We start from the raw sequence: 18,073 nt of genomic DNA, 5'->3' as shown, positions 1-18,073 counted from the left end.
TTACCCAGACAACTGAGACAGGGACAAATGGGTAGGTTTTATTGAAAATACCCCAGCTTGGGGTGGGGTGCACATCAGTGGTAAAGCATTTGTCAAGTATGTGAAAAGGTTTGGAGTTTGATCCCCATTTCAGGGGTAAAAAGGCCCTGTTATCTGACTCCATTGATCTTCTAAACCCACCTGTCTTAGGATCTAGATAAATAAGCATAAAAAGTGTAGCGTGGTATTTTGAGGAAGAGGCCAGGCTCCAGAGATTCTGCCAGACTTGATCCTCATTCTGACTCTGCTTATTGTGCTGCATATTTGTTCAGATGCCTCAACTTCCTCCTCAGCAGAAGGGTCATGTTCCTGGGAGCACTAACCGAGTCAGTGTCCCTAAAAGCAGAGAATACTACCAGGCCTGTCCTGAATGATCAATGGTAATTTCTATCTGTTCACAAATGATCTTGAGATATTTAGCCAACATTTTCAGGGTAAGATCAAGTGTGGTGTTTTATACCATTATTATGAAGCATATTAATCTCAAAATACAAGGGCAAACACAGGGGACCATTTAGGAAACCTTTTTAAACAAATGAATACCTGAATCCCACAGGTTCCTAGATTTTGTTATCTATAAACTGTCATCTGTTAGTGAACCACTAGAATCCTGTGAAAGGCTGATTGGTTCAGTTTTGCTGACTTCATGTAGTTCCATTCCATATTCCATATTTTCAGGAGAGGCAGGAGTCCCATTTCTCCTGGACTGTAGTGGTTTTTTTTTTTTGCCATCTGGCTGAACTGGTCTGGTAGAAATGGACTAGACTAGTTTGTACTTCTAAGAACACTGATGTTTCTCTCAGTGAAGTCACAGGTCAGGGAGAATGCTCAAAGAGAAAATTCATCAAATATAGCAAGTAGATTCCCAGCCACATTTCATGTAGCATGAAATAAAAGTAGATACAATTAGAAAATGAAGGGGAGTGTGATACATGTTCTCTCTGCCTGCTGCTATGAACTCTTGGAGTTTCAGTAATAAACATGTTTAGTTGAAGAGTGTGTTGATCATATTCATCAATTCTATGTTTGAGACTTGTAGTAGACAGATTCACAACCTGGTTCATGAGGCCAGACACATTGTGTGTGCAGTTTAATGGTTTTGGGAAAGCTTACTAATGGTACCTGTTTCAAGAGGAGATCAGCCTTCTGTTAAAGTGAGAAATGGGCAAAGAATGGGTATGTGAGTCTCCCTTGAGTAGAGTGCGCTGTCAGAGTCAAGTAGTTAACCTTACAGATAAGGACCACAGTCCTCAAAATGAGCGAAAGAGAAAAGGGAAGGAAGAAAGGCATGTGGGGTCTGTGAGGTTGTTAATTACAGTTCAGGGCAGAAAACCTTACCTCTTATGAAGTAACCCTTTGTATTGCTTTCTTGTTGGAAAGGCTACAGGCAAGGTGACTTCTGATCGGATTCTGGAGTTGTGTAGATGTCTATGTGTCATAGGCTTTCAAGGTTGCAAGGCTGTCTTGGCCTCCTAGTTATCTCTGCTGCTGGATTGTGTCTTGTGATATATAGATGAAGGCAGGGGCTCCATGTCCCTTGCTTGTGTTCCATATATAGACACTTATTTTTCTCACTTGGGTGGTAGTGACATACGGTGTTTTTTTTTCTTGTGTTGTATGATAGGATGTTGAGAAGCCATCATTCCTGCTTCAGCCCACTGCATGATGATGATAGCTCACATGCTATCATATGTCCTTTGTTCCAGGAAATCTAACAGTGACTGAGAGATTTACCACCAAGAACAGAATGGTTTTTTCTCTCTCCCTGATACTTTTTCCCAACAGAGAAATGGGACTTTATTTCATTGGAAAATTTGATCAAAGAAATTAAATGAAGACTCTGAATGGAGGCTGTGTTCAACCCTTTACCTCCCATTCTCAGACTTTTCTGTTTGCAGAGTTGGCTCAGGGTTTTTGGACTGGTAAACTTCACGAGAGGCCACGGTAGTCTTATAGCATCTTGGTGGAGAAGACATGTAAGACAGACAGGAATGGAGGTTCGCAGAATTTTTTTTGGGAAAAAACTTGTTTTTAATGCTTATCAAAAAGGCGGCATCCTAGCTCTTCTTTCTCCTCAACTTGAGAGGGGGAGAGAAAATGAGTTATTTCCCAAGACTCTGGAACCTTGGTGACAATGTGTCAAATGGTGACCAGGTTCCCCTTTTCCAGCTTTCTGCATAAATCTATTTTTATCACATGGTTGATAGAAAAAGGCAATGGAAAGGAGCAGCTCACTACCATCATTGCAACTACTGGGAAGATCTTTTCAAAGAGACATCAGCACAACTTCATGACAGGCACACACGATGAAGGCTGGGTTCAACCTGTATCCCAAGAAGACTCAAGATCTCTACTCTTCCTTGTAGGCACTCTCTGAGTCCAGTTGTGTGGGGAGTTACAACCATTTAATCAGGTTAAAGACTCCTTTCTCAATTCTGAAAACAAACTAAAGAGAGGCTCACCCAAAGAGAACAAATCCAGTGGAATAAAAAGCAAGTCTCTTCTGGGTATTAAAGCAGTATCCCTAGCTAGGATAAAGAATATCATTTTGCTTATAGGATGTTGGTGGCCTGAGAGGGGATAGAGAAGCTCTAGATGTTGCCCAAGCTGAAAGTCAGAACAGCTTTGTCCAGTTTGGGGCAGGAGAGTAATTTTTAGAGTTGTTCTTGAGGCAGACCCTGAAATAGGAGCTCTTAGAAAAAAATAAGGGAAGAAGGAGAAGACAGGGGAAAAGCCATGATGAGAATATGACACCTTTTTCAGGAACTAGCGGCTGACAAGCACCCATGGGAGGCATTAGAACTCAAATTAGGAGCATAAATAGGATTAACCTTGAGAGCAGCTCTGTCTGTTTTTGTACCTCTGGAGGTGGTGGAGAAGGTACCTCGGGATTAACGAGGCTGCTACTTAATAGTCAAAGGTTGTTATATAACCATGGGTGAGCAATGTCTGGCCATGTAGTGATTAGTAGTGATCATTAGTAGTGATGGCTATGACTACAGGTGGAGAAACCTAGGCAGCTCTAACAGCATCCTCTTGATGGGGTCTGCAGCACTGCTATAGCAGTGGTTCAATCCGGAGTGTCTTCTTTGTACCTCAGACAGTTCCAGGAAAGGAGCCAAATGACTCCTTTCTGGAAGGACTGAAATGGATGTAGTCATGGCTCTTAAAGGGTGAGTCAGACACCCAAGCCTGGGCCACCAGCACATATACAACCCATTGGTTCTCTCAAACTTTTGTCGCTAAAATCCTCTTTCATATTTGTCATCCAAACCCAGAAATTTACTTAAATGCAAACCATGGTATTTATAAGTAAATTTCAATATATTGCTTACAACTTAAAGGACACATGCCTTTCCCAGAACAAGGGGAAGCTGGTGATTCCCAGGAGAGATGTATTCATTTCTAGCATTTTCTTAGAGGATAAGTACCCCATGAGTCACATCTCCCTGGCATCATTCATAACATGAACAGAGTCCTTTTGTGGTTTTTAGTCAATATCAATGTATGTCTGTTTGGGGTGGTTCCATGACATTCCACAGATACCCTCTGTGTATGTAGTCCTGCTAGATTCAGAGTGACCAGAGTCTCTGATCAGTTCCTATAAGGACCCCATAAAATGACATATCCCTCCTCCTGGTATCTTTGCTTTTTACTTTTAAGATAAGTTAATGGTGATAGTATTATAAGGAGTAGAATGAATAAATATTTGAAGTTCATTATTCATTTTCACAAATATGCATGCTCCTCTACTGGACTTCCTCCCATCCTTCTACAGTGGTTAAGGCTCCTGGAGCACCTTTGCTCCATCCACCCGCATTCAGAGACGTGTTCTTTCCATCCAACCATTAGCTGCTTGTCACAAGTTCTGCCTGGGACCTACATGGCTTCTACTTATCCTATCAAAGCGGCTCTCCCTTAGGTTGCATCCCCTTCAGGTTCTGCTTGCTGCTAATGTGATGATACAGGACAACACATTTGCATTCAAACAAAACCAGCTCCTAAATAAAATGCTTCTGCCTCTGCATGAGACTTTGTCTTGGTTAACATTCCAGAAATGAGGCTGTGGAAAGGAGATATGCAAAGCAGTTGCTGGGCGAATGTAAACAGAAGACACACACATGCAAACACCCACCTAGGTAGGGTGAACTATTGCTTAGGGAAGGAAAGAGAGAAACAAAATTATGTAGATGGAAGGCTGAGAGGTGAGAAGGGAACCCACTGTCCAGAGGAAGAAGTCTGCCATGAGAACATTAAAGAAGCAAGCAGAAAATGCACCGGAGAAAGCTGATTAGAGGAGCCAGAAATATTTGGGGTTTCAGACGAAAGAAATGTAAAGAAAAAAAATAATGGCTTTGAGATCACAGAAAACCAGCAATGGAGATTTGGTCCAGCAAATAGTAGCTGTGTTTTAATGTTTTCCCTCCCTGTGGCTCTGTGTGATTATCTTGCATCTTATGGGAATATCAGATGTGGATTTTTTTGGAAGTTGGACAAGATGCTCTACACAGAAACCCAAGAACAATGTGGCTGCTGAGTAAAAAGAACTGGAGAAACATAGCTTTGTCTTCAAACAGTCCCCATTCCGATTCAAGAGTCGCAATGCCCTTAGGCTAAATAAGAGGGGTGGTGGTGTGTATGGAAGACACGTGAGAACAATAAAGAAAAAAATCAGTTTCACACCAAATCAAATCATATCCTGGCAAAGTTTCATAGTATCAGAGTGTTGAGGAGAAATAACATGTTCCTGAATTTGCAAATGTTTCTGTAAATTGCCATTTAGATCTTGCTCCATAAGAAACCTGTTATAAAAAGATTACAGGAGAAGTGGGGCACAGGCAATGTCAGAAGACTTTTCCCTGGCAAAACTGAAGGCCAAGTCTGAGAATGGCAGGGCAGACTCTAGAGATGACTGAAGTCTGTGAGTACTGGAGTTTCAAATTTCCAGTCTGCGATCTGCTGCAGGGTGGTCTCGGTACTGTCCAGGTGCCGAATCTGGGCTTCAGTGTGTTCATTAACAAAATAGAGAATGTGGATGTCCTGGTCCCTTTGAACTGATATGAGCGTTGAGTGGAGCTATACACACACCACTAATGATACACATACCGCTGAAGTTTCTGGAGTTGTGGGAGTGACGTCATCTGCACTACCCTGCATGTTGTTGAGCCCCTTGTGTGGTGCTTCTTGCCCTTCTTCACATATTATATTTGATACTAGGGATGCTGGAGGGATGAGATGCATCATAAGAAGGAGCAAAATGTAGTGAGGTCCATAGGGGCATGAAGGAGGAGCAGAGAGGTATGAGAAAGAATAGTGTAAAATATTCTGTTGCAGTACATTGGAGCAGAGATGAGATGAGTCAACCAGGGTACGTTTGGGCAAAGGAAAATGGAACACACAGTGATTGAGGAAGGGAAGACCTTGGCTTGTTAGAGACTAGAAAAGAACTGCTTGCCTGGAGACAGTGAAGGGGGAACCAGGGCAAAAATAAAAATAATTGCGGGTGAGGCAAATAAAGACCTGATCATATCCAGCCACAATGTACTGTTAAAGACTTTAGCTTTATTTCCAAGCACAATAGAATGCTGATGAAAGAATAATGGAAGAGAACTTGCCCTCTGTTGCTTTTATTTACCTGGTTCCAGAAGGCTCCGTCAGCTCAAGGGTTACAGAAGGGAGGGGACAGCAAGGGCTGCTCCCCTGACCCCAACACTCTTGGCTTCAGGCTCTGGACACCACAGACTGGCAGCTGATGGGAGCTTCCTATTCAGGCCTGGATGCAGACGGTTGCCTGTGGCAGGTGGCAGAGTGAAGACACAGAACAAGAAGCAGGCGGGATTGCTCAGGGTTGGGATGTCCTTCTATCCCAGAGAATCTCTTGGATCCACAGAGGTAAGAACATGTCCAGGGAAGTTAGCAATTTGTTTTCCTGGCAAGAGGCATGCAAGCATTTAATAGCAGAGTCAAACAACCGTGAGTCATGACATTACATACATCATTTTTAAAAATCTTTACAATGATCTATACATTTTTTATAATAATGCCATTTTGTGGGTGAGATAATTAAGGCCCAGCGCAACTAAATGTCTTATTTGTTGTGGAGCTGGTTGTGGAGTCTCTTTGCTCTTTGGCACCCCAGGTGATGAGAACCTGAGATTAAATTACCCTAAATTATGTGTACTTGAACTCAGGCCATTTTAAAAGCAAATAAGAAAAATGGGTAAAATCAATTTTAATCATGATCTATCTCTTTCTCTATCATCTATCTATCTATCTATTATCTATCTATCTATCTATCTATCTATCTATCTATCTATCTATCATCTACCTATCATTTATTATGTGTGTCTGAGCTTTTATTTATTTATGCCACAGCTCATATGTGGCAATCAGAGAACAATTCATGGGAACTGATCTTCCACAATGTGGTTTCTTGGTGGGCATCAAACTCAGTTCATGAACCGTGGCAGCAGGTGCCTTTACCCACTGAGCCATCTTACTGATCTTGATCCTATATACCATTTCAGCATATAGTCGATATAAAATTGTCAATAAACAATTTTATATTCCCCTTTATTATGCTTTCCAAGTACAGAGTATTTTTTATATACTTACAATGTTTTAAATTTGGTCTAACCCTATTCAGACACTCAGTAGGCATATGTGGCTGATGGCTACTGAATTGTGGGAAGCAGATTTAACTGAAACCTGTTTAAAGTGGTATTGTTGACTTTCACAAGTTGTGGAAATTGAGAAACATATATAAAATAGCTACTTCTCTGCTTGGCAGCTGCCAGACCCTTTGTAAATTCTCTCTTGGATTCTTGCCCTTAAGTCTCCACATATGGAAGATAGCTACTTATGAATCTGATCTTCCTATTATTCACATCACATTCAGGAAACTTAGTACACAGGATATAGTAACTTATTTCCATATTGCTTTGTTGTGCTTTGTATAGTTGAAGGGCTGAATATTTTCTTACGTAAATTATGCCTTTTTTGCGCATAATCCAGAAGTTTTTCTTTTTTCTCTTATGACCATAGAAATGGAGGCTTAAAACACCCTCAGTGGTAAATGGTAGGGTGATTCCAATGGCATAGAGGGGCAATTAGTTTAAACATAAAGCATCCGCCAATAAGGACAGCAGAAGGTAGCCTTTCTATTCTTTGTACATCAATGACAGGGCAAACTGCTGAGATGGGTGTTACCATCAGGACAACTGGGCATGGAGAACTGGTTTCTTTGGGGAAGAGATCTGGCACTGAGTGGAAGACATAATGAATAAGTGAACTTCACCTCCTTCATTATGTGATCAGTGTTCTCAGAACATGAAGACACAGGTTGGGACTGTGAATTGTTAATATTCTCCTTGTTCTTTTTATTAAAGCTTTTCTGGGCATTACTGTTCAACACACATTTACTGTTCCCCTCCCTCCATCTTTTATTCTTTCCTGCTTTGGAGCCCCTTCCTACTCATTATGAGTTGACTTCATGTGTCTGACCATTGGCCTTGAGTACCAGTCTGCATTAGCGGACTGGGCTGACTTCCAGAGCGTTACCCACTTGCCATGAATTATTGCAGAAGCATTACTGCTGTCAGCACATTCCACTCTACACAACTTCCCATTGTTATTATTATTATTATTTTTGGTTGGACAACATTGAAATTTTAAACAGCTCAATCTTGCTTAAGTAATGTGAATTTGGCAGCTCTAGAAATGATGTCCTGCCTCGTCAGTGAGAATCTGCCTACGGAGACAGAAGGGCTTACATGCAGAGGAAGACAGTGGGTCTAGTACAAATGGAGCCTTGAGACAGCTTTGATTTGTGTTCCCCAAGCAGATTTCACTCACTTCCCAGCACCACTCCTTTCTTTATTGTCGATGGCAAGATGAAGTTTCTAAAAGTCTGGGTAACGTAGCAGAGGAAGCTGGGGATAAATTGCCAGACCCCAGCAGAATCTCAGGACACTGTTCAGGTCTCTCACGAGAGAAGTGAGAGCTACAAGTTACTGCTGTGGTCCCCAGTATAGCTCAGTGTCCCTGTAATGGAGACTATAGGCTAAGTCTGGAACCTCACAAATAGAATTATTTTTGTTTCTTTTTAAAACCCTGTCACAAAATACATCTTTAGTCACTCCGGAACACTGTGTGGGTGGGTGGCAGGAGCGGATAGTTAGGGTTATGTAGTGGCAGAACGGGAAGTAATGTGCTTGAGCCTAGGAAGAGGTCAATCAAAATCAGGGAATGTCGACAAAAGAGCTTGGTGTACTAATGGCTAAGTTCATCCCCATAGCTAAGACCTTGGACGCAGAAGGTAGAAATACAAAAGGTAAGGATGTGTGGTGGCATTAATAAAACTTAATCAGGTTGCTGAGGCAATCTTGGGTTTCGATTCTGGACTCTTTGTGCTCTGTGTGGGCAGGAGCAGGATGGTCAAGAATGTGTAGGAAGAGGCTGTGAGAAGAACTTGCCTCAGGCTAAATGAGTCTAAAGAGGCGAGGTAAAAAGAGCTTACAGTATGCTGCTACCACCCAGCAGGCGGTTGACTTGAACAAACTCTGGAAGCTGTGTCTATCTTGGTTTCTCTTCAGCATCGTGCATGGTTAGTGCCTTGTCATGATGAACTTAGACTGGCACACACTAGCGTGACATTAAAGGGCTGGATGATTTCATGGCTACACACTTCATCCAGCGGTCAGTCTCTCTTACTCTTCCCTTCTGGATGGTTTATCTAGAGAGGCCTCCCATTTTAGTTACAGGGTCAATTTCAGGGCCATTAGTAGTTTTTTTTTTTTTTTTCTCATGTTGAATTGGGAGTAGAATTTACATGGTGTGATCTTGGGTCAAAGGTTCACCTATATAGAGTCCAGTCTTTTCTGGACTCTTTTTTAGGTGAATCTTCAATACTGAGACCTAGGAACCATCTCTAAGGGGCTTGTGAAAATCCCCACTCTGTAAACTGTCTCTCTGTATCCAACATGGATTTGATCCACAGGGCAGGCTTCTGCCTAAGCTGAGGCTTCCCTGAGCTCAGCCTCACTTTTACTAAGGGTTTGTCAATAGGATAAAAACTGGTTTTGAACTTGAACTAAACTTATTCTGGCAGTTTTGATGTGAAGCATGAGGCAAGGAGAATGGATGTAGAGACTCCTTTCTGCTGGTCCCAAGTAAGACAAACCTTACCAATTACTGTTTTTGATGGCTATTATGATTCTAACTGTTGGTGTTTTGCCTTCTATTAAAAGCTCTTATGGCAGCTGAAGAGATGGCTCGAGGTTAAGAGTGTTTGTTGCTCATGCAGAGGACTAAAGTTTACTTTTCAGAATCCATGATGGACTGCTCACAACCTCCTGTAACTCTACTTCCAGGAAGTCTGATACATTCTTCAGGCTTCTGTGGGCATTTATACACATGGGCAAACACACACACACACACCAAACACATGCAAAAATAATAAAATACAAGTTTGAAAACCTTTAAGATCATATGCTACAGTATCTGGTTACTGCTTTGGCAAATTAAAACACTTTCCTGGAAAACTACTTGATACGAAACTGAGGCAAATGTCATCATTTGTGTATTTGGAAATGGAATCTTGGGTCTAGTGAATTAAGATCAAGATAGAAGAGGAACTGAGATGGGCAGAGAGACAAGCAAAGACAAGGCAGTGAGGCCATGGTCAGTTTGGCTGTTGCAACAGTAGCAAACCTGTGCCAGTCTTGAACCTAGAAAAGACGAGCACATTCTTGTGAAAAAATCCACACTGGGAATACTAGGTGTAAACCAAGGGTTGTTTTCTATCCTATGTGAGTATGAACTAGCTTGTTCTCCATGACAATGCTGTAAACAGATCTGCTTCATGTCAGAGGTGAGGGAAAGACAGATGTACTTAAGGTAGTTAAGGCACTGAAGCCAAAGGGTTTACCTTAGGAATGAGTCTTCTAAACTGTTTCATTATGTTGACATTCTGTTCGCAAAATGTTTTTGGATATTAACTATGCCTTGCATGTTTGTCACCGGTATGATGAAAGGACATAGAAAATGTCAAGTCCTCTGCACCTTTCCCCATTGGCTTTCTATGCAAGTGCCTAGGAATTAAGCTCTGCCTGGAAGTGGATACAGAGAGGTTGAGCATGTTCTACAGGTGATTCTGAGCCATGAATTTTCCATCTAAATCTAGAGGTCAGACAGTGAAAGCAGGATAGAATCCCCAATTTTCTTTTAAGGGGGAAGATGAGTGTTCTTTCTATTTTACAGTCTCTCTGAATCTCTGGCAGTAGACTTTTGCGTGTGTGTATGTATACATGTCTGTGAGATAGAAAAATGAATATATGCTCATAGGACCATACTATGAATGAAGACACAAAGAGAGAACCTGCCAGAATAACCCAGCTCTCAATTAGGACTTCAGAAGGTAACAGCAATGACCTTCCTCTATCTTGGTCAGAGTTGGGTCCTAAGAAGCTTAGAGAAAGGTCTTTGAGGTCTCTCATAGCATCTCTGAATCGATAAGGAGATCCTAAAACAGCTGCATGCAATTTGAAGGATTGGCCAAAGGTGGGGTAAGTATGAGCTGGTGAGAGGGTATACTGCTGTGACAAATTCCAAAGCCCAGGTATGACTTGCTTTCCATCTTGGAGCTCTGGATTTTCTCACCTTCCTAAGATCAGAAAATGAAGGAAGGTTTGCTATTCTTTTGAAGGTCTTTCTGACTTCTTTGTTTATCTCATTGAATTTCTGTTTAAGTGAACAGATACAGCATGGAATGACTCGGGGGGTATAAATAGGGCTTATGGGAGTTGACAGAATATCACAGAGTAGTTCTGCTAATATAGGATTCATGTTGTCCTAAAAAATGCACACATGTTGATACACACAAACTCCTAAACCCTTACCTGTGTGAAGTCATATGATATTTCTAACATTTAACAAATGTGACCCTCTCCCTGAAGCTGTTATATAGCAATAGATGATAAAACAATGCTTTAAAAATATCACCAACACATTCTTGAAAGATGATATTGGAATGAGCTGCTCCTGGAGCCCATTCATTGTAACCAGTAATGGAATTAGAAGATTTTGGTCTCAGCAAGTTCACATATTAGCAGAGAAGTGCTCCTGACTGTGGGTGGAGGTGTGTGTGTGTGTGTGTGTGTATGTATGTATGTGTGGTGTGCATGGTAGTGTATCACAGGATGCTATCCAGAAGATTAATGATGAAGACTTCATAGATGTTTGAATCCTCCAAAATTTTGAGAGATAAATCCAGCCACTCACTGAGCCAGTGTTTTCCTCCATCACTTTATACACACACAAGGAAACAGATGGGGTCAGATCCAGGGTTCCACCTTTATCAGGTTTATAGGTTCTTTTATGGCTTAGTCAGGTTGATCTAATAAATCTGTGGAGTATTTTAGAGAATACTATGCTTAGGGCTCTGCATTTCCATCCAACCAGTGAATATTTGCTTGTTTGTTTGTGCTTGGTTTTCAGTATTGGGGATCAAATTCAGGGCCATGTACATGTTGAGCAAATACTTGACTCCTGAGTTACATTCCTGGCCCTTGATTTATTTTTAGACAAGGTCTTTTTCATAATGTAGTCTGATATTAACCTCACTATGCAGCTTCTGCCTCCAGAGTACTGGAATTGTATGTGTGGGCCACATACATGATAAGAGTAAATATATTTAATAAGTGAAGATTTCTCAGTTACTTAGTCTCAAGTTAGTATGTTTTATACAGTTTTGTGCAACCTTGATTGACATTATCCTATGAATGCACGAGCTAAACTAATCTACAAGTGCTGTCCTTGTTTTCACAAAAGAGAAAAATGGAAACTGATAAAAATCATAGATGTTGATTTCCATGTTTATTCTCAGAAAACAATAATGTTATTAAGCTGATAGCGATCACATAAGGATGAGTGCCTGAAAGCTGGTCAAGCCAACCCTTCAGTTTCCTTCTTAGCATCTTTATAGACCGGCAGACAATCGGTAAGGATAGCATAGACACAGAATGATGTAGTGAGTTTAATGGCTGACTGAGGACTGGAAGTACAGGATGTATTTGAGTGTTTTGCAGAGGCCAGGATGATGATGATGAGGGAGTCTATCTTGAATATGATATTAATGAGACAGACATATTTCATACCAACTTCTAGAGGTCTTTTCCTGCAATGTTCCATGTGTTTCTCAATGGAACATCAGCCCTGTGCTGATTAGATCTGTGAGGACACAGGGCAGAGGTCAGCTAAGTGACAAGCAGTACGAACAAGTTTCTAAAGATCCAATATTCATAAAGATGGGCTTATATTAACAAGATAAATATGAGAATGATAAAAGTTAAGCCTTGGCTTTAGGTTTGAAAGAGAGCTTGATTTCACAAATAGAGGACAGGAGAGAACTGGTCTGAGTGTAGACCTTGTAAAAGATGACTACATTTTGGCTAACCATAGACTCTACCACAGTGGACAAAAAGGTTTTTCATATCATACACAGTACTACCTATCTTTAATCTATTTGCCATCTGTTATTTATCTGTCATCTATAAGTCATATATTAATCCATATACCTATTAATCATCTATCTTAATATATTTGTCATGTGTATCAATATTTATCTATAATCTGTTTATCTAATTATTTGCTTATTGTGCTCTATCTCTGTAATTAATCATCAATCATTTACCTATCTATCAAACATATATATGTGAATATATTAACTGTCTATATAACTACTTATATATTATCTATCTCTACAATCAATAAATAATCATTTACATCTCAATCATATATAAACTGTCTGCCATCTCTATAACCAATCAATAATCAATCTATCATCTATATTCTACCTATAGATGATATAAATACACACACAAACATATATATTGCATCTGTATAAAGAGTAAGTTGCCCTACTATATACCAAGTAGAAGTCTTTAAGAATGCTGTAGTCAGTTCTGGGCTCCTTGCTCTGGAGTAACACTCAAAAACAGAAAAGTGAATACCTTGTGAAGTGTGCCTGGGCATCCCTTCAACCAAATGCTGCTGGAGAAGAGCATTAAGAACAACATATTTGTGGGGCAATGACAACTAGCATCTGATATTTAAAAGTCTTCTGAAGAAGATGAATTAGATGCTTCTGTTGCTCCCTACTACAGAGATGGTGGGGTGATAGATGATGTGAACAGAAATATATGTAGAATTATGTAAAAGGGTTTAAGAATAGTTAAGTGTATCTGAACATGGACATGCTGAATCCTGCATTGGGCAGCTTTGATCATTGATAGTTCTGACAGTTAGAAGTTGTACAAACACTGGAGAATTGGGGCTGCTGCTGAGATGTTTCAGGGTAAACTGCCAGTGGACCAAAGCATCTTTGTGGCTACTTCAAATTCAGAAAGGTGATGGGTGGATGAATAGGGGAGATATAGGTGATAGTGAATGTAGGTATTAATATATGATAGAAGAGAAATACTAGATGAATAAATGATAGATTTATAGATGATTGTTATATATTATATATAGAAGCAGATGATGGAAATATGAATCATAGTGATGGAAGATAATTTGTAGATGTTGATAAAGGATAAATGTATGGATTATAAGTAAATTATAGATGAGTGATAGAGGGATAGAGGATAGATAACAGATGAACAGTAGAGGATAAATGGTAGATGATGAATGAATGAGGATAGAGGAGAGATGAATGATGGATAGATTGTAGATATGGATAAATAATGATAGGCAGGCAGACACACACACAGATACATGTGTACAACAGGCTTCCAACTCAGTGAGACTGGGCCTGCACTGACTGACTTTCTACCTAAGCGGGATTTGGCCATTATTATGGTGTGGATATAGTAGCCACTATTTCTTTCTCCACCCATCCCCTTGCAGGAGCAGATAGAAAGTAGGAAAATAAATGTCTTTAAGCAGAATCTGTTTTAGCAATTCAGCTCTAAGACTTACAGAAAGCAGCTACCCCTCCAGCCAGTTCAGATGCCAGAAAAGATTTCTGAGCTTCAAATGAGAAGGCGAGCGGCCACTCCTTTGAAGTACATGAATCAAAGCTCTAATAAGAGCTAATAAAATTGTTATGTTGGGTTCACATCTCCAGAGAACATCAAGTCAAAACTCTCCTTGGGGTGAGAAACCATGGCATATCATTATTCTTTCGCATTTTATTTTTTCAGAATGAATCTTAATTAAAAGACTAAAAAATTATTTTACAGTAATTGAAGAATACTAATTAAATCTTAATTAATGTTTTCAGAATTTATTTGTAACCATGAAGATATCCTGTAGTGGATAAAATTTCAATAGGAGATAGATTCACCCTGTCAAGTTACGTGGCAGAGGGAAGTATATCTCTAGCTCCTGATGTCCTTGTCTAAAGCTCCAGCAATAGTAACAGTGGGTAATTTCATTTGCAAAGTCTTAAAATTTCCAAAGTGATCTGATACAGAGAGAGGCAGATCCTACAAGCTCCTGACGTACTGGCTTCTGTGTGTGAAACATAGGCTAGGATTTGAGCGAAGAGTCAAGAGTGGTAAACTGAGGCTGTGTGTCCAGAATCAGTTAGAGCTATGCTGTCATGTTGGCAAGAGAGTTCCATTGAAGGAAAATGGACTTGGGTGAATTGCAGGTGTCATGCCAGAAAGTAGGTTTATTACCCACAATTCCAAGCTGAAGAACCCAAAGTAAAATCACAGCTAATATTCATTCTAAGTTACAGAAATTAAAGAGCAGTGCTGAGATTCAATCCTAGTGTGGTGGGTCCTCACTGTACCACACAGCCTGTTAAGAGATCTGTTTTCATTTCCTGAAGGAGTGGTCAGCAGGCCTCCTTCTAGATGGGGACTGATGCATTCACCTGTGAAATGTCTTGAACACTAGGCTTCCATTTGCCATTCATGGTTCTTCAAGGAGGAGTAGTGATGTGCAACCTGGCAAAGGAGGGGTTAAAGCCCGCAGTATGTTAGAGAAGAGCTGCTCACAGGGAAAGTAGGGACACACTCTTAACAGTTCAGAGCTTGCATGGAGCGTAGGGCAGGAAAGCCATGCTCAGGGGCACACAAAAATGGGGGACCAGTGTCTAAAAGCATCATAAGAACCAGGCAATGGTGGCACAGACCTTTAATCCCAGCACTCAGGGAGGCAGAGGCAGGTGAATCTCTGTGAGTCTGAGGCCAGCCCGGTCTGCAGAGTGAGTTCCAGGAGAGACAGGGCTACACAGAGAAACCCTGTTTTGATAAAAGGAACAAAACCAAACAAACAAAAAAGCATTAGGAGAAATGAAGAAAGGAGAGTTTCTTTTTGGTCTTAATACTCAGCAGAACTCTCAGAGATACAAACACCTCTGATGTGTGCTAGTTATGTGTTTAAAGTTAAATAAGAATTTATTCTTTTCTGTGTCTCTTGGGTAAAATGTAAATACAGGTTTTGCCCAATTAGCATGGTCTCATAGTCCAAATGGAAAGAGGGAAGGGCTTCAGCGACTAGATCTCAGGCAGCTGGCATCCTCACCTCCACATCCTGGTAGGTGGCCAGGTTCCAGCTGTCACCTGGACCAGAGGAGCATCTAGCCTTGGAGAATTTCTTTCTCAGTCTCCTCAGTTGCTGTTGTGGCTGTTGGTTTAGGACCAAACTGTCAGGAAGCAGGAATCCATCAGATCTCGAGGAAGGAGGCTGCATTCCAAGATCTTACTGTCACTGTAGTCAGGAAGGCTGTCTATCTGCCCAAAGTGTATTGTGGAAAACTAGCTCTCGTTCTGCTCACAGCAAAGGGAGAAATAGCTGTCAGACTTCCTCTTCATGCCAACCCTTTGAGATGTTTACATTTTCTTAGTGCTTACAGGGTCATGTGGCTGCAGGAACAGCACAGTTCTTGACAGGCTAGCAGACTAGTCCCTGAGCTGCATACTTCTAAATGATGGATTGGAAGGTCCGGTGTAACAGCCACTGCCAACACTCGTGGAAATCATGATGGAGGTAAGGGATCTGAAAGAAGTCTACATATGGAGTCAAGGTGTTTTCTGTATCTGTCTCTTTGGGGGTTCCATGCTCTCCCCTAAGACTGGTTGCATAAGCAGCTGTGGCCATCCGTCCCCTGACCACACTTTGTGCTAAGCTGCCTGAGCTTGCCAGCTGGCCCGAGTGGAGTGTTCACAGACTAATCTTGGGAATGAGTGCTTGACGTGTGCTTCTGCATGAAGAATCCCAGGCACGTTCATTTGCTGTCAGATGGCTGTGAGGAAAGGGCCATCTGCCACACAGAGCCATCTTGTGCTTATTAGTGTGGGGCAGCCCTGATTTCCAAGCTTTGGGGAAAATACAGGAAGGCCCTCTTCGGGTCTTCTGCCACTCACTTCATGATAGCACGTTGTTGAGGGCTCCTTCCTTCAACCCCATAAAACTATATATTTTCTCCTTCTCACAGGCTTCAGCAAGACCACATCAGCCTGTTCTCAGCCATTGTCATATCAATCCTGTAAACATGATCAACCCAAAAGAAGCATCCTTCTGAGACTTGTGGTCCTCTAGGGTAAAGAAGAGTTGGCCCAGGTCAACTGCAAAGTTAAAAAGGCGTACGATTCCCAAGTATGTCCTACTCCTGGGGCGGCCTCTCTACTTTCTTTGACCCTAGTTAGTAGGCTTGATAACGACCCTGCATACAATATATTACCTTTTTGTTTATTTGTTCCATTTTGTTTTTGAGACAGAGTCTGTCTGTGTAGCCCAGGCTAGCCTTGTGCTTACAGAAATTTTACTGATTTAGTCTCTCATGTGCTAGGATGATAGGCCTGCACCACCATGCCAGGCTAATCAGCTTGCATCTGACACCTTGAATATTTAAGCCCCAATCCCATGGCAACTAAAGTCAAAAACACTCATGGCTCAAGAGGGTCAGACAGTATTCTAGAGCAGACTCGGGCGGTTGGCAATCAGGTTACCCAACCGTTTATGACTCAGTTTCTTTTCCTAAAACTCTAAGGGTTTTGGATTCATTCATTAACTTTTTTCATGTGTTTAATATATACTAATTTAATCTGTCGCTCACATCCACTAAAAAACTGCAGGTTTTGTAGCAAACACAAAGGAAATGAAAAACAAGTTTGTAGAACATCCTCCTGAACAGTATTTCTATTCAGACCATGGAAAAAAAAAACTGATAGCACTAACGTCATCAGGATGCTTGTTAGAAATTCCAAGTCTTGGGTCCCACTTCAGGCCACCAATCAGAAGCTACATCTTAACAAGATCCCCTGGGTGATTTGAGTTCCTCCATGAAGGGTTGAGAAGCACCAATTCCACAGGTGGTGTTTCTCCCTCAGTTTTTACAAATACTGTCTCTGGCAAGCATCCGTTCCCTTCAAGAGTTCACTGTCAGGGATGAGAGTAAGATTTTGACTCTGACTCCACAAAGTGCTGAGTGTCTTTGAAGAGGCAGGAAGAGGATGCTATGGAAAGTTAGAACAGTCGACCATGGATTGTACCATTCAATCAAGAAATGCTTGCATATTTACTATATGCCTGGAACTCTCCTACAGGCTAGTGAGACACAAGTAAACCTAAAATAAAAGTATCAACAATTCTAAATTTCATTTATTTATTTACCTATTTACTTTCTCTCTATCTTGTGTATGTGTGTGTGTGTGTGTGTGTGTGTGTGTGAGAGAGAGAGAGAGAGAGAGAGAGAGAGAGAGAGAGAGAGAGAGAGAGAGAGAGAGAATATTCCTGTCACAGTATGAATGTGGAAGTCAGAGAAAAACAACCTTTGGGATCCAGATCTCTTTCCTTCAACCATATGGGTTCCCCAGATGATAAAATTCAGGGTTTCAGACTGGACGGCAGATACCTTTACCCACTGAACATTTCTGTTGTCTCAGGAAAATAATTTTATGGATTGTGCTGTCAACTCTCTAGTATGGAAGATAGGTAATGAATAACTTATTTGTTTGTTTGTTTTTGTTTTTGAGACAGGGTTTCATGTATCTCACACTGATCTCAAACTTGCTATTTAGCA

Source organism: Chionomys nivalis, chromosome 5 (genome assembly GCF_950005125.1).
Source record: "Chionomys nivalis chromosome 5, mChiNiv1.1, whole genome shotgun sequence".
Lineage (NCBI taxonomy): Eukaryota > Metazoa > Chordata > Mammalia > Rodentia > Cricetidae > Chionomys > Chionomys nivalis.
Note: the sequence above shows the minus strand (reverse complement) of the source record.